The following is an 18,103-nucleotide window of genomic DNA, read 5'->3' as shown; positions in this document are numbered from 1 at the left end:
AAGTGCTTTAGGAAATTGAACCATACAGAAAAGAAAGGTGTTCAGTTTGATTCAATTAGCTTTTTCCAACAAGGATAATTTCAGGATAACTGTGATTAGCCTTAGCACCATTAGGCTCTCATAGTTGACTGCTATAGCATCAGTTCAGATGAACAACATTCCTGCAGGACTTCTAGGTCAGGACATGTTTGAAGTGGGCTGTGAGCACAGTCACATGGTCTGCCTGACACTCATCTTTAGCCCAGCTAACTGGATGAGCCACTGGAGGCTATCCAAGGAATTTTTTTCCTGGACCTCTGGTGGTCAGGACAGTGAAATAAAAGCACCCTCAAATATAGAATGAAACAACTAAAGAATGCTGAAAACGACACTGCAGACATGACACAGAGAAATCCCAGAGGACTCGTGACTGGGTCATTGAGTCGGAACTGGAAACAACCACAGACATATACTGATCCTGGAAAATGATTTACAACTCCTGGATTAGGAAAATCTACAGTGAAGTCTAAGTGCGCCTGGAATGCACAGGTCTCCGGCAAAACTGCCCAAATATCATTACAAAAGAGTGGCAACCAGGTTTCAGGATTGCATCAGTCAATACTTGTCAGCAGTCCAAATTAACCTGGTCCAATTAAACTTAAAAATACCTCAACAAGCCATCTCTATTAGTCACATGTATTATTGTCATAACTTCCTACATATCTTCTTCAAATAGTGGATGTCAGGGACGCCATATATCAATAATAAAACTCCTCAGGGATTTAAAAACTATACTCATCGGATAATGGGAACTCGTTAGAGGTCTGGTGGACCTGTTTCAAATACTCCATTCTCCTTGCATCCAACTTTTTTTCTTCCCCTCCTCTCTTGAAGCCACAGGCTTTTGGGTGGATAGAGATCTACTTTAGCAGTAGAGTGGGCAGGAGTCAACACAGATGAAGCCCATTCAGTCCATCGTGCAAATGAAACAGCCAGCAAATAGTCCCATTCACTTGGTCCTTTTTCAAAGCTATGCCTAATCAGGTACATATCTAATTTCCAAAAGAGAATTAACACCTTCATTTATGTAATGTCTATTATTGCAAAATGTTGCAAACTGCTTCAGAGTAGTATTATTAAACAAAACATGATATGGAGTCACATAAGACGACATTAGGTGAGATGATCAAATGTTTGCTGAAAATGGTAGGTTTTAAAGAGAATCTAAAAGGGATGAAAGTCGATTGAAATGTGGAGAGTTGTAGTGAGGGAATTCCAGAGCCTGGGACCTGGGCAACAGAAGGAACCACCACTCATGGTGGAGGGTTGAAATTCTGAATGCTCATGAGATCAGAATTAGAAAGTGCAGATATCACAGAGGGTATGGAGCTGGAGGAGATGATAGACATTGAGAAGGGAATGAGATACAGTATGTAAGGGTGAGAATTTCAAAATCAGGATATTATCTTGGCTACTAACCAATTCAAGTCAGCAAACAGGAATGTATGAAGGAATCAGAGGCTGAAATGTCTCATTTTCAGCTGAAGTATTTTGATTAATGAGGTTTACGGCTTCTAATCTGCTCTGGCTTGCAGCAACTTTTTCCCACCGTCTTGACTGCTGCTGGGATCTTGACCTTCACACCACTGGTGGCATAGTTAAAGTCCAGATGCTTCAGACATAGCAAACCAGGAAGTAGCCCTCACACTCTGGACACATTATTATTAAGGAGCTCAATAGATAGGAAAACACAGTCCCTAGTGTACAGACAGGGACCTGGAGACGTTCGGGGGCAGACCATTGTATGGTCTCAATCTGTGACAGAAAAGTCCATGAGTTAACTGACACTTCTTCCTGTAAGTGAGGATGGAGTCATCAAAGGAGAGGATATGAAAGAAGAGGGAGTACTGGGGAATAATGTTGCTCCATATTTATATTAGTTGATTGCAACTCAGTACATTCTGCTGGTGAGCAGAAATTAAGTACTCATTGAGCTTGCTCTCTGTACACAAATGTCTGCTCTTGTGGGAATCATTTGTAAAACTGCAACTTTCCCACAGCAGGCCAGGCAGCATCTCAGGAATAGAGAATTCGACGTTTCGAGCATAAGCCCTTCATCAGGAATAATATTATTCCTGATGAAGGGCTTATGCTCGAAACGTCGAATTCTCTATTCCTGAGATGCTGCCTGGCCTGCTGTGCTTTGACCAGCAACACATTTGCAGCTGTGATCTCCAGCATCTGCAGACCTCATTTTTTACCCTGCAACTTTCCCAGCCAAGCAAATGTCACGTAGTCATCCTTTAGGATTCCAAAGCTGTCACAGCCACATAAAATTATATTTGATAACCCAGATAGTTTGAAAGACTTTGATATACCAACAGTGGACTACTCTTGCTGGGGAAATGCTTTCAGTTGAGTTGACCAGTCTTGGTATGGGGATGGGGGTGGGGGTGGGGGTGGGGGTGGGGGTGGGGGGGAGATTCCCATTGAAGTCTCATGAGCAGGTGGTGTAACAAAGAGCAGTTCCCCACAGAATTTTTCTGACACTGTTAAAACAAGCTAGTGCATGTTTCTCACCTATCACTTGCCCATTCCTGACTGCTCAGTGTTTAGTAAAGAATATTACCCTCATCACTCAGCTCTTAGTAGCCACTTGGTGCAAAGAGGCTCTACTGCAGGTGGATCCCTATTTTGCAGCATGAATGGACAATGGCACAGGGTATGAAATGTAAGTGTAAGTCCTGCTCAGTTAGTAGAAGGGGAAGAAAATAGAATAGGGAATAGAAGTAGATTAGGTATCAGAATAAGAAAGAAAATAATAAGTAAAACAACCCAGATTTATATAATATTTGCAGAAGATCCCAACAGTATATATATTTTTATAACCTATTTTTAATAGTTTATAAATTGGTTCACTGGTGTGTAGATAGCACTAGCAGCTAATTGGCACACAGCAAAGTCCCATACAATTCAACGTTACCCTTCTTTTGGTGATTACAAATAACAAGCTGTTGCATTTCTCCATAATCAATATTTTGGCAAAGGGGCCCATATCATAGCAATCCATGTACATTGCTTGTGATAGCTTCCTCAAGATGTTACAGTTAGCTGATATCTTCTCAGGGGAAGCAGCTACTAACTTGAGACATTCCCCATCTATCCTGGGATGATCGTGCTTCCGCAAATTGTCATTTGATATTCGTTAGTGCTGGGTTTTCTGTTAACAATTTTCCCCTGCAAGATAACCACAATTTTCATCCCCTTCCAATTTCTCAGTGACATTCCCAATGAAGAGCTTATGTTCAAAACATTGACTCTCCTGCTCCTCAGATGCTGCCTGACCTGCTGTGCTTTTCCAGCGCCACACTCTTAGACTCTGATCTCCAGCATCTGCAGTTCTCACCTTCTCCTACAAAGAGTAGGAGGAATATATTCATTAGTCTTCAATAATTTGCTCCCTTGCTCGTGATCAGAAACCATCTCACTCAAACCTCAAATCATTCTCATCGCCATACCCTCTCCAACATTCAGATCCCCATATCCATCACAGTGCTATTCCACCAAAGGGTTCTGCCTAATGCATCCCCGTCTTCCTTTCTCTCTTGTTCAAACCAGCCGATAAGCTGCCGGTTGCTCCTTTTTCCTGGAAGCCAGCTGGGAAGGAGTCACAATAAATTCAATAGGAGCTGGGTTCCTTGCATTTCTAGATTTCTCAAATTCTACAGAGCCCCATCTTCCCGCCACTTCACCATAAGTATCAGAGTTCAAATTTAGAAGCATCACAGTATTTTGAAAATAATCCCACTGGTTTAAAGCTCTAGTCAAGCTGGTTAGGAAGTTGTCCTCATTCAGTAGTGAGGACATGCAACACTAGTGAAGGATGACATGCCATTCTTTTTAAGGTTTTTCCTTTGATTGCTCTGTTGATTTGTCCAATCCACAATCCACGGTGGCTCAGTGGTTAGCACTGCTGCCTCACAGCACCAGGGTCCCAGGTTCCATTCCAGCCTCGGGTGACTGTGTGTGTGGAGTTTGCACATTCTCCCGGTGTCTGCGTGTGTTTCCTCCAGGTGCTCTGGTTTCCTCCCACAATCCAAAGAAGTGCAGGTTAGGTGAATTGGCTATGCTAAATTGCCCATAGTGTTAGGTGACATTAGTCAGAAGGAAATGGGTGGATTATTCTTCGGAGGGTTGGTGTGGACTTGTTGGGCCGAAGGGCCTGTTTCCACACTGTATGGAATCTAATCTAAAATCACAAGGCTGTCACACCCCCCCTCTAAAGCACCTTTGTGGGCACATCTACAATTACAAATTTGTGCTGAATATTATCTGCACAGCAAGCTAATTCACTGATAAAATCAACTAGATCTTTGCCTCATTCCCTTGTGGTTCCAAGTGCTTCCTGTCTAATCCAGTTTAGTGACTTCATGACCCAACAGCTGCAACCAGCTGGATGTTCTCTTCCTGTTCGATCCTCATTAGTGTGGATCATTTTTCTGGGAAGTAAGTGTCTTTGTTCAATCTACATTCAGGCTGGTTAGGACAAATACCAGGGATTCACATGGGGTCTGCTAACATTCCTTATGCAAAATCTTGCCACCAATGTTTGGAAAATCTTTTCACAGTCCTGGTGCATACATTGTTTATTAGAATTCCCATTAGCAATCCATTACAGTCCAAAGAAAATGTATCTTTGAGATTGCTCAGCTACATAAGTGAGAGTTACAGTGTCCTGAGGATTGAATAAACCCAAGGATGCACTGAAATGTTTAATTACCCACAGAAGTAGGGTTATATGTTTCAAGTTTCTTTTTTGCTGGAAAGGAGCCACAAGTTGAAGCAATTTCAACATATTCTCATCCTTTCATGGTGCTGTAGATAAAGCAACTTCTCCCTTGATACATTAACAATGCCAGGCTCGAAATCATGTTAACTCGCTGTGTTGGTGCATTATTAAGTTATAAAAATCATCGAAGAATTCATAGAATCCCTACAAAGCGGAAAGAGGTCATTTGGACTATCAAATTGGCACTGACCCTCTGAAGAGCATCACACTCTCACAACCGCCAGCCTGTCCCCATAACTCCATATTTACCATTGCTGGTGGGATGGTAGGTGACGACAAGGAGGAGCCTATCGCTGTTGCAGAAAGGAAGAGAGGAAGTGACAGCCACAGTTTGGGAGATAGGTCAGACCCAGTTAAGGGCTATGTCAACAATGGTGCTGGGGAAACCTCAGTTGAGGAAGAAGGTGGACATTTTGGAAGGCCCTTGTTAAAGTTGGCATCGTCCGATGTGGATTTCCAAAGCCCACCAACAGGACTGCCCGAGCAGACCCAATGTTTCTGCCTTCTCCTTCCCCACAGAACTTCTCTCTTCCTATCTCCTGCACTTCAGCCCTCACCCTCTCTCTTCTCTCCTGCAGCAGCAAGAGGCGCCCCCTTATCCTCAGAGACAGTGAAGTCTACAGATGCTGGAGATCAGAGTTGAGAGTATGTTGCTGGAAAAACACAGCAGGCAGGAAACATCTGAGGAATAGGAAAATTGACGTTTCTGGCTCGAAACATCAATTTTCCTGCTTCTCAGATGCTACCTGATCTGCTGTGCTTCTCCAGCACCACAGTCTCAACTCCGTCTTGTCCCCACCTACCATCAGACCAACAGTCACATCCAGAGAGTCAGTAACCTCCAATTCCACCTCCTCCAGCGACATGTTACCACCAGACACATATAGAAAGGCTTATGCCCGAAACTCCTGTTCCTTGGATGCTGCCTGACCTGCTGTGCTTTTCCAGCAACACATTTTCAGCTCTGATCTCCAGCATCTGCAGTCCTCACTTTCTCCACCAGACACATATACCCTTGTCAGCCTTCCACAAGGATTATTTCCTCTGGGACACCTTGTTCCATTCTTCCTTCACTCACAGCACCACCCACAGCCTCACGGCACCTTCTGTCACACCTGTCCTCCCTCCTCGATATCCAAGGGACCAAACACACAAAAGCGCTTTACCTGCTCTTCACTCAATCTAGTCTACTGCATTTGCCGCTCACCATGTGATCTTGTCTACTTTGGGGAAACGAAGCACAGGCAGTGAGATCGCTTCACAGAACATCTCTGTTCTGTCTGCAAAAAACACCTTAAGCTTCCAGTTGCCTGCCACGTAACTCCTATTCCCTGGCCAACATCTCGGTTCTCAGGTTTGCTGCAGAGTTCCAGCAAAACTCAGTGGATGCTGGAAGAACAGTACCTCATTTTCTGCTTGGGGCCCCTGTAGCCCTCTGGACTCAATATTGAGTTCAATAACTTTAGGGCTTGAGCTCTCCCATGTCCTTAGCCCAACCCCCACACATCAAGTCTTTTTATCACACAGTCTGCTATTACACACAACCCACTGCTCACCACCAACAGTCTCCATTAATAGCTTTTCACTCTCCTGGTCACATCATTATCCACTTCTTTGTTTGTTCAACTGCTCTTCTCTCTTTGGGCTCTATCTCTACCTATTGTTTACTCTTTACCCCCTCACCCTACCCTATCCTCTGCACATAAACTGACATTTCCCCAGTTGCCATCAGTTCTGAGGAAGGGTCACTTGATCCAAAATGTTAACTCTGATTTCTCTTCACAGATGCTGCTAGACCAGCTGAGCTTTTCCAGGAATTTCCAGCTTTCGTTTCTGATTTCCAGCATCTGCAGTTCTTTCAGTTTTTATTTAGCACCTTCAAGACGTTTGGCAAGACTTCCTATTAGCAAGTTGGTCAGCTGAGTTGTGAAGCTGTTTCACTGGTTAAACTGGCCAAGAGAATATTCTTCTTGTTTCTGTCAATCGATCAATCTCCACCTTAACAACGTTGAGACCCTGGTGGTTTGAGGCAAACTAGACCCGCTTCACAACCCTGAGTAGATCATCCTCAAATCAAGGAGCAGCCAATATACATTAGACAGTGTGTCCATGGGATTTAGTTTGACAACTTTGAGCCAGTCCCTTTCTCTTCTGGATGTAGAGAACTTGTTCCCGGCAGCAATTGCTACGGTATTGTGGTTGTGTTTTGCTAACCCTGGAATTGATTCACACCTATGATACATCTTCATTCAGAGGCAGCAAGGCCAGGGCTTGCCTCAGCTCCTGCCCACATTATGAGCATCAAAGTTACAAGCAACACCATATCAACTGTTCGCTTTTCAAAGCAGAACAGTGTGCAGTGGACCCTCGAGGCGCAGAACATCATGTTCAAGGAATTTCCTGGACATCAATGTTGCCCTAATGAATGCATCTATTGTCAACCAATCAAGGATTCAAGGTCATGGCCACCACAACCTCATGGATGAGGGGGTTTGGAAGGAAACAGCTCCAGTAGAGATATAAAAGGACATCCAAGTCTCAAGCTGTCACCTTTCTTGACTGTGTCATTTGACTCTAGCCAAGACTCCTCAAAGTTTTCTCTTTTATTCCTTGTGCTGAAAATGCCAGCCCTCTCCTCCTCAGCTCTAAGTCAACACTGTGTTGACCCCAAAATTCATCACATGGTCCCCTAATGTTTCTTTATAAGAATCCTAAACCTTCACAGTACCTCACTTGCCTTAGCTTTTCTTTACCTGACAATCTTTGTTATCTAATAACTGCTTTCTAATTAACTCAGTCTCTTCTCATAGTAGCAGTTTCTTACAGGCTTTCCATGTCTTAATCAGAGAAATGTTCATTTATTGAGTTGTCTGTCAGTGTGGGACTGGGGTTTTCTTTTAGAAACAGTCTTAATCTCCATAGCTCTTCGTCTTCTTTGTACATTCTTCTCCCCTCGCAGGGGTAATGATTCACAAGGCATTTGTGATGCCCTGGATCTCAACCAATCATGGCTCCTGAGTGATCCCAGACAATAACATAGTGAGACCAGCATAGTGAGAAAAATAGACAACCTAATTTCACAAGTTGCCAGCTTTGAGAGGGAATTTGGATTCAATGAGTATTTCCAACCTCTCTGCTTGGATATGTTCTAAAATGTGTCTGGTGAAGGTAGGACTTGGGACGCTGAACTTCTGGGCTAAAGCCGGGGTGCTCTTACTGCGCCAGAACGGCTGAAATTTGGATTCAGTAAGCTGGTGATTAGATTCAAAGTCACAGCACCCAGAAAAAGGGAAAGAACAATAGGGTTAGAGACATCAAGGAGGAGTAAAAATTAGTATCTAATGGAGGATTTGAGTTGATCGATTTGTGATCTATTAAAAATGAAAAGGTAGAAGTCAAATTTGAAGTACAAATTGTGGGGCAGCTATCTGCCAGGGAATTAAACTCCAAATATAATGATGCACAATACGCGTCTACATAAACAATGTAGGGCACACTAGTTAACTCCAGAATAATCAACATCCCCTTATTCTTAGTTTATCAGGTTAATCAGGATCATAAATTAAATTCTTGCTCCAGCTGGTCCCCACAGTATTTTAGATCCGTTCCTGTGACTCACATACACCTATATTAAAGCCAGCAGGAACACCATCAATGCCCCATTCCCTAAGAAGGTTCCGGAATGACACTTATTAAACTATCAGTAACAGATGACTTATAAGGGCTTTTTTTTCAGAAAAAATACATTGCTTCTTAATGCCATTTTATATACTGTGAAGGAATTTTACAAGAAATGCTCATCTTAGTTTATGTTGTAAGTAATCCTACAAAAAGAATACAAGATGTAGCACATTGTTCATGATTAACTGTGAGTGCACTTGCAGCACACATGGTGCACACATCAGTATAAAGCTGACCTAGATTCTTAATACGTTGGCAAACACACCCTTTCCAATCCAGCCAGACTGTGGATTTGGTAAATGACTTTCCAGGTGCAATGTCACAAGGAGATCAGGCACTTAGAAAAAAACTGATCACATTGAACGCTGAAAATTTTAAGGCTTGTCCAGGTTATTATAGAATGCAGAATATATTTCATGTTGTAGTTAAGCCTCTACAGATACACAGACCTGGATTTTTGCGTCTGGACCGGTGAGATCTACCGAATACTGGGACTGGAGTCTCCCTCCCATCAATCCGTGCAAAGCAATATTGTTGATCAGATTTGTATGAAGTAACTGTGGCCCTTGCTGTGAAAGGGGAAAGTCTAGTTGGGAGTGGAATGGGAGGGGGAGGGGCATTTGGTGACTGAATTGGGAAAGAAGCAATCCCTGAGAGGGTCAAAAGCATGACCAAGAAGGGAAGCATGTTTTAATACCTTATCTGGTTCTTGAAGGATGCTCGGTCAGGAGCTGATTTCACCAGGATGTAGCTACCCCGGGCCTCTGAAGGCTCATGACACCCTACAGTACAGTGATCAAACAGGTGACATATCTGCACAGTCAGAAAGCACTAATGCCTGTGCAGGAATGGGAACCAAAGTGACAGGCATTTGAGCCTGACAATTGGTGTGTGACTCCCGCCCACCCATTGCAGGTTTAGGAGATCATTGACACCTAGCCCCCACCAAATAAAATGTCCCCACCCTTTTGAATTTTTGCATTCAATTCTTTTACCACAGAACCAATGCTGGCTGGCAGGGGGCAATTCACATTTGGAGAGGATGGGGAAATGCAGTTACTCAACAATTCTGAACATTAATAATTGCAACGAAATCCATATTGAAGATCACATGACAGTCAAAGAGTTACATTGAAATGCAACAAGTGACTACGTCAAGTATTCCTGAACACAGCCAGAGCTGCAGCTTGCAATGATCAGAAAACCATCAGAGAAGTCCCAGAAAAAGCAGGATTTACCTGTTCAATATTTTAGATTAGATTAGTGCGGAAACGGGCCGTTTGGCCCAACAAGTCCACACCGACCCTCCAAAGAGTAACCCACTCAGACCCATCTCCCTCCGACTCATGCACCTAACACTATGGGCAATCAAAGTTTGGGAGAAGATTTGTAGCTCGGGTGCCCATTGTTGTGGTTCTGTTCGCCGAGCTGGGAATTTGTGTTGCTGACATTTCGTCCCCTGTCTAGGTGATATCCGCAGTGCTTGGGATCCTCCTGTGAAGCGCTTCTGTGTTGTTTCCTCCGGCATTTATAGTGGACTACATAGGACAAACAGGAAGACAACTAATGATCCTATCCATGAACACCAACTAGCCACGAAATGACACAACCAACTATTCTTAGTAACAAATCATGCAGATGACAAGCAACATGAGTTCGACTGGGACAACACGACAATTATAGGACAAGCCAAACAGAGAACAGCCAGGGAATTCCTAGAGGCATGGCACTCATCCACAGATTCTATCAACAAACACATCGACCTTGACCCAATATACCGGCCACTGCAGCGGACAGCTGGAACTGACAACCGGAAGCGGCAGAGACAAACCACTATAAATGCCAGAGGTAACACCACAGAAGCGCTTCACAGGAGGCTCCCAAGCACTGAGGATGTCACCTAGACAGGGGACGAAACATCTGCAACCCAAATTCCTAGCTCGACGAACAGTACCACAGCAACTATGGGCAATCTAGCATGGCCTATCCACCTGACCTGCACATCTTTGGATTGTGGGAGGAAACCGGAGCACCTGGAGGAAACCTACTCAGACTCAGGGTGAATGTGCAAACTTCACACAGATAGTCATCTGAGGCTGGAATTGAACCCGGATCCCAGCGTTGTGAGGCTGCAGTGCTAGCCACTGAGCAACTGTGCCGCATTTTCTTTCTCTTCCCTTGCCCTGTCCTTTGTTTCCTCAGCATTCTTCAGCAATTCTAATAGAGTCAACAGTCCATTCCAAGTAGGGAGAGGAGCTGGTGATGTGTGGAGAACAGAGGCAGACATATTTGATTTTGAAAGATTTCTTTTGATCTGAGCACACAGCTAGATAGCTCCAAACTCACCTAGTGAGTGAAGGCAACCCGAAGAATTAAAAGGAAACTACTTACTGAGTCAGATTAAAATAAGTTCAGAAGGTGACTGCATTTCACAGCTGGGTGAACAGTGGGTGCAGGTGCTTCTCACTGTTTCCAAGAAGGTTCTTTTTGCATACTTTTTTTAATTTAGAAATTTGTAGCACAATCTCAGATGCCTTGCCCACTGTCTTGCTGGGACAGTTGATACTGTCCTGCTGGGACAAGTGGTTAATCTCCTGCTGGGAAAGTGGATAATGTCCTGCTGTGAGATCAGGCACTGTCTTGCTGGGAGGGCTGGTACTGTCTTGCTAATGGAACAGGTATTGTCTTGCTGGGGGGGGGGGGGGGGGGGGGGGAGCGGACACTCTCCTGCTAGGAAAGTGGATACTGTCCTGCTGGGAGAGCAGGTACTCATACTGGGACTTCCTGAAGAAGGGCTCATGCCCGAAACGTCGATTCTCCTGCTCCTTGGATGCTGCCTAACCTGCTGCACTTTTCCAGCAACACATTTTCAGCTCATACTGGGACAGCAAGCACAATCCTGCTGGGTCACTGGGTACCCTTCTGGGGGAGTGAGGACTCTGCTGTTGGGAAAGCGGGGGTAGGTACTGGGCCTATCCTCTGACCAGCATCACAGTGGCTGATCCCCAGGAAGTGTCAGGCTTGGTCAAGAGCGACTCCTCTCTCCTGATTCTGATTCTCTGTTCAACTTCACACAACATACAAGTGGTAATAAAGTAAGGCAGAGCTGGGGCTGAATGTGCCCCACTCCACAAAACGTACAATCTAGAGGCGCAATCCAACCCTTAACTCACCGATATTTGGGAGCCTGGTATCTGCAAATATCTTCTGAAGGTCCAAGCCAATGACTGAGCTCACAGCATCACACGGCAGCAGACCCTGGAAAACACCCATTACTCAAGTTAGAAATAACTCAGCCTTTCCCTTCACACTGCAAGGCAACTATCAAATGGGATGTTACATTTGGTCTCAGTACCTGCTGATTGTGTAGGGTAGGGAAGGAATAAAACCACCAGGCAGGATCCTCCCTACTAATCATAGTCACTGTTCAGAGGCATGTGTGTGAGATGCCAGAGCTCAGCAGCTGCCCCCAATCCTGCAGCAGACTGCTTAACAGCAACCTCACATACAAAGTGCTGGAGAAACTCAGCAGGTCTGGCAGCCTCTGTGGTCAAATAAAGATAACCTTTGGAGTCCAATATGACTCTTCTTTGGAGCTGCTGTTCTATGGAGCTGACTTCAGTTCTGAAGAAGGGAATTAAAGAAACGTTGACTCTGTTTCCCTCTCCACAGATGCTGCCAGACCTGCTGAGTTTCTCCAGCACTTTGTATGTGAGGTTGCTGTTAAGCAGTCTGCTGCAGGATTGGGGGCAGCTGCTGAGCTCTGGCATCTCACACACGTGCCTCTGAACAGTGAGTATGATTAGTAGGGAGGATCTGTGGAGAGGGAAACGGAGTCAACATTTCTTTAATTCCCTTCTTCAGAACTGAAGTCAGCTCCATAGAACAGCAGCTCCAAAGAAGAGTCATATTGGACTCAAAAGGTTATCTTTACTTGACCACAGAGGCTGCCAGACCTGCTGAGTTTCTCCAGCATTCTCTGTATTCGATTCAGATTTTCAGCATCTGCAGTATTTTCCATTTATCCAAGTGATTAAAATGAATATGTGAAATTGTATCTGGAATGGTCTCTCCAGTAAGACAGTGCAGGGCAATAAACAGGTGTAAACCTAGCTCAGACGAACAAGTTTCAGAGATGTTTAGAGAAAGAAGTAGAAAATTGATAAGGAGGAGGGTCAAGGGAATAGCTTCGCTGGTTTATAAGGGTCATTGTTTAGATCACCACAGTGTTGTCTGCAGGCTAATGACTGTGACATAGTGATCCTGTCACAGGTTCCCTCCCAAGGCTATTTCATTTGATTAAACTTGGATTATCAGCACTGGGCTTCTGCCAATTCATTCTCAAAGTCAGATAGTAATCACCATTATTTATAAAACCAACACCAACATATTCATCACACATTTACAAATGTACATTGGTACAAATATAAGATTATTAGTAAATTTCAGGAGGTCCGGCAGCGTCTGTGGTTCTGAGGAAGGGTCACTGGCCCTGAAACATTAACTCTGACTTCTCTCCACATATACTGCCAGACCTGCTCAGCACTTGCTGTTTTTGTTTCTGACTTCTGCATCTGCAGTATTTTCAGTTTTTCCTATGTAGGGTTATTAATGTACAGAGTCTTATTAACACCTCTCTCTCACACACACACACACACACACACACACACACACACACACACACACACACACACACACACACACACACACACACACACACACACACACATCATGTCAGAGCAAAGGTCCAGTGTGTAAGTTCTCAAATTTACATTTTTTTTTAGATTAGATTCCCTACAGTGTGGAAACAGACCCCTTGCCCCAACATGTCTGAAGAGTAACCCACCCTGTCCCATTTCCCTCTGACTAATACAGCTAACACTATGGGCAGTTTAGCATGGCTAACTCACCTGACCTGCACATCTTTGTGACTGTGGGAGGAAACCCACGCAGACATGGGGAGAATGTGCAAACTCCACACAGACAGTCACCCAAGGCTGAAATCGAACCGGGACACTGGCGCTGTGAGGCAGCAGTGCTAACCACTGAGCCGCCCCCTTTACATTTAACTTTTCTCCACACTCTTATCACTCCCAGACCCTTCTCTACATTTACAAAATTCTGAATACTCTGCTTTCCCCCAACTTGAACATCTTCTGCATCACCAAATTCCTTCCCACTGATGTTAATGACACAGCTGTTAGTATCAGATGCCCCGGCCTGAACCTTTGGAATACCTTCCTTAAACATCTGCATTTCTGCTTCCTTTTTTAGCCCACTACTTAAAACCTCCTACTGCTTTGGCATATCTTTGGTAACTTCTTCTGTAAGCTCATTATATGGCCAAGTGTTAAATTTTAAAAGACATCACCCTTCACAAATATGTTGGGATGCTTCATGGTTTCAAAGGCATGATATAAAGGCTGGGGACAATAGACTGAATTTTTAACCAGAAATTGGCTAAGTGGTAATTTTGGTGAGTTCCATGGAGGTTGCGTTTTCACAAGACCCTAGCAGGTTTTCTCATGCCATCTTCCTAAACTCACCTCATTACCTGTGCACCACGCCCACAGGGTAACCCGCTTATTATAATGTTACACTCACCACAGGCAAAGTGCTGCACAATGCTGGGAGCTCCCTGGATTCCTGGCATTGTCCATCTTTAAAGCCCAGCTGTGCACCAGTAAAGTGCTGGCAGCCCGCGGTTGCCCTACAAGTTTCCTGTCAATTGTCCCAGGCACACTGGGCACAGGGAAAGTGGCACTACACTTTGCCAGCAGGGGCCTGGAGGTCCTGGTGAACAGGGGCTGAATGTGGTCGTTGTCCGTGTAGCGTGCTCTGAGATGTTGGTGATTGATGGAGGGCCAGAGGTGCAGGCAGTGAGCTGGAGTTGCCAGGTTACGGCTCTGAGTTCCATTTGGGAACTTTCATCATGGTCTTGTTTAGATCTGGTGGATGGGAAATGGGAATTTCCATATCAATGAGGCGAGATAACTTAATAATGAGGATGATAAGGTGTGCAAATAGACCTCTCACTACTCACGAGTGAGAATCTCATCTCACTTGTTTGGAAAATGGAATAGTGGGTACAGGAAGAAAGCCAGGAACACAGTAAGGAATTGGATGATTAGCAATGATCCCATTGAATGATAGACCAGGCCTGAAGGGCCAAATGGCCTACTTGTGCTCCTATTTTCTATGTTTCTATGCAGAATTTTCTCAACCAGTGACTCATTTTCAAACATAATAAGACCATAAGACAAAGAGGAGGAAATTAGGCCATTCAGCCCATTGAGTCTGTTCTGCCATTCAATCATGGCTGATAAGTTTCTCAACCCCATTCTCCTGCTTTCTCCCCATAACCCTTAATCCCCTTGACGATCAAAAATCTATCTAACTCCATCTTAATTCAATGACCTGGCATCCACAGACTTCTACGGTAGTGAATTCCATAGATTCACCCCTCTTGAACTGAAGAAGTTTCTCCTTATCTCCATTCTAAAAGGTCTTCCCTTTACTCTAAGGCTTTGCCCTCAGGTTCTAGTTTCTCCTATCAATGGAAACATCTTCTCAACATCCACTCTGTTCAGGCCATTCAGTAAGTTTCTATTAGATCCCCCCTCATCCTTCTAAACTCCATCAAGTATAGACCCAGAGTCCTCAAACATTCCTCATGTGTTAAGGTTTTCATTCCCGGGACCATTCTTGTGAATATTCTCCAAGCACATTCAAGGACCAGTACATCCTTTCTGAGATATAGGGCCCAAAACTACACACAATACCCCAAATGTGGTCTGAACAGAGCCTTCTAAAGCCTCAGAAGTGCATCCCTGCTTTTATACTGAAGTCCTCTCAAAATAAATGCCATTGTTGCATTTGCCTTCCTACCTACTGACTCAATCTGCAAGTTTACGTTGAGAGTATCCTGGACTAGAACTCCCAAGTCTCTTTGCACTTCAGAGTTCTGAATTGTCTCCCCGCTTAGAAAATAGTCCATGCCTCATTTCTTCCTTCCAAAGTGTATGACCTCACACTTTCCCACATTGTACTTAATCTACCACTTCTTTGCCCACTTTCCTAACCTATCCAAATCCATCTGCAGCCTCTCCGTCTCATCAACACTACCTATCCCTCTACTTATCTTTGTATCATCTGCAGACATAGCCAAAATGCCCTTAGTTCCTTCATCTAGATCATTAGTGTATAAAGTGAAAAGTTGTCGTCCCAACACTGACCCTTGCGGGACACTACTTGTCACTGGCTGTCATCCTGAGAAAGACCCTATTATCCCTATGAAATGCTACAGAAATCTCAAAAGACGCTATTAAAGAAAATTATTTCTTACCCACCAACATCTGTTGATTTGAATCCACCAGATTTTCTACATTACCTCATTTTCTACATTCCACAGATTTACCTCATTTTCTACTATGCTTTTGCCCACCTTGTCTATTTAACTTGCCCCCAACCACCCCCACCTTAACTACTGTACCAGCCTCAACCTTTTCTATTTTCTCAGTACTGGTTAGAATCGCACTGCCTCTCTCACAGCCTCGCCTCGCCTCCCCCCCAAATAGTCTGAAGTCTCCCGAGTAGCACATGCAAATCTCCCTGGCAGTATATTAGTCCCCAGATTCCATTCCTCTTGCACAGGTCACTTCAACCCCAGAAGAGATCCCACTGATCCAAAAATGTGAATCTCTGCCCCCTGCACTAGCTCCTCGGTCACGCATTCAACTGCTCTATCCTTCTATTCCTAGTCTCACTAGGACATGGCACCCAGCGTAATCTAGAGGTTACGACCATTAAGGTATTGTTTTTGAACCTCCTTCCTAATTTCCTACATTCCTTCAGTACAACCTCATCCCTTCCACTATCTATGTTGTTCGGCACCAATGTGCACCTCCATTTGTTCATTCTCCCCTTTAAGAATTTGCCGTAATCACTCCAAGGCATCCTTGAACCTGGCATCAGGGAGGCAACACACCATCCTGATGTCAGGCTCGAAACCACAGAAATTTCCGTCTGTGCCCCTGATTAGACAGTCCCCTATCGTATTTCACTGTTTGAACCCTGATATATCCCTCTTAATAGCAGAGCTAGTCATGATACAAAAGGTCTGCTGTCGGAGCTATTTTCCTCTGAAAGATCCAGCAGTATTCAAAATTGTAAAGTTCTGGATGTAGGTTTGCTCGCTGAGCTGGAAGGTTCATTTCCAGATGTTTCATCACCATACTAGGTAACATTTTCAGTCGGCCTCCAGGCAAAGCACTGTTGATAATTCCTGCTTTCTATTAATAAGTTTGGATCTCTTTGGGTCAGTGATATAATTTCCTGTGGTGACACATTTCCTGTGGTGATGTTATTTCCTGTTCTTTTTCTCAGTGGGTGGTAGATGGTAGTCTAACTCGATATGTTTGTTGATAGAATTCCAGTTGGAATGCCATGCTTCTAGGAATTCTCGTGCGTGTCTCTGTTTGGCTTGTCCTAGAATAGATGTGTTGTCACAGTCAAAGTGGTGTCCTTCCTCATCTGTATGTAAGGATAAGGGGGTCATGTTGTTTTGTGGCTAGTTGATGTTCATGTATCCTGTTGGCTAGTTTTCTGTCTGTTTGTCCAATGTAGTATTTGTTACAGTTGTTGCACGGTATTTTGTAAATGACATTAGTTTTGTTTGTTGTCTGTATAGGGTCTTTCAAGTTCATTAGCTGCTGTTTTAGTGTGTTGGTGGGTTTGTGAGCTACCACGATGACAAGGGGTCTGAGTAGTTTGGCAGTCATTTATGAGATGTCTTTGATGTAAGGGAGAGTGGCTAGGGTTTCTAGATGTTTCTAGACCCAAACATATAAATAGAAAGCAGGAATTATTAACAGCGTTTCGCCTGGAGGCCCACTGAAGATGTTACCTAGTAGGGTGACGAAACATCTGGAAATGAACCTTCCAGCTCAGTGAGCAAACCTACATTCAGAACCTCAACCTGAACTACAAATCTTCTCAAAACTTGCTAAAATTGTAAAGTGTTTGAGAGGGAGATAACAAACTTTTTTGTACAGGTCATTCTGCTATAATGTGCATTTCGTTAATGCAAATTTGCTGTAACACAATTGATGAATTCATAGAATTCATAGCATTCCTACAGTGTGGAAACAGGTAATTAGCACCAACAAGTACACACTGGCCCTCCAAAATGTAACCCTCCCAAACCTCTTCCCTTACTCTATTTACCCTTGACTAATACACCTAACGTACACATCCTTGAACACTATGGGCAATTTAGCATGGCTATTTCACCTAACCTGCACAATTTAGATTGTGGGAGGAAACCAGAGCACCTGGAGGAAACCCACGGGGAGATTGTGCAAACTCCACACAGACAGCCGCTTGAGGCTGGAATCAAACCCGGAAATTGGGGACACTGTTTCTAAAGTGTGAACTTTTAAAGTGTGTGTTGGCTGTATGCAATTACATCGCCAACATTTTAAGCATTGTTTTTAAGCTTGATTTTTCTATATGCGATGTTACACAAGAACACAACCATCTCATTATGGAAGAACTATCTGTATAGTGTACAGCAAAGAAGGTTATCTAAGAGTA

General features: G+C 44.0%; 1 protein-coding gene across 9 annotated transcripts in view; it reads right to left on the bottom strand.

Annotated features, from left to right (window-relative positions):
* The window catches only part of pknox2 (pbx/knotted 1 homeobox 2), a 439,080-nt gene that overhangs the window by 169,763 nt on the left and 251,214 nt on the right, over window positions 1–18,103 (bottom strand). For 7 of the 9 annotated variants that reach the window (XM_060847102.1, XM_060847099.1, XM_060847107.1 and 4 more), the window contains one exon: window positions 11,683–11,767. The exons of the other annotated variants lie outside the window; for them this stretch is intronic. The gene's annotated coding sequence lies outside the window, so the exon portion shown is untranslated. The remainder of the gene's footprint in view (window positions 1–11,682; window positions 11,768–18,103) is intronic. 9 annotated transcript variants of the gene reach the window in all.

Source organism: Hemiscyllium ocellatum, chromosome 29 (assembly GCF_020745735.1).
Source record: "Hemiscyllium ocellatum isolate sHemOce1 chromosome 29, sHemOce1.pat.X.cur, whole genome shotgun sequence".
Lineage (NCBI taxonomy): Eukaryota > Metazoa > Chordata > Chondrichthyes > Orectolobiformes > Hemiscylliidae > Hemiscyllium > Hemiscyllium ocellatum.
The sequence above is the reverse complement of the archived record's forward strand: the minus strand, read 5'-3'. Positions and strand labels throughout refer to the sequence as shown.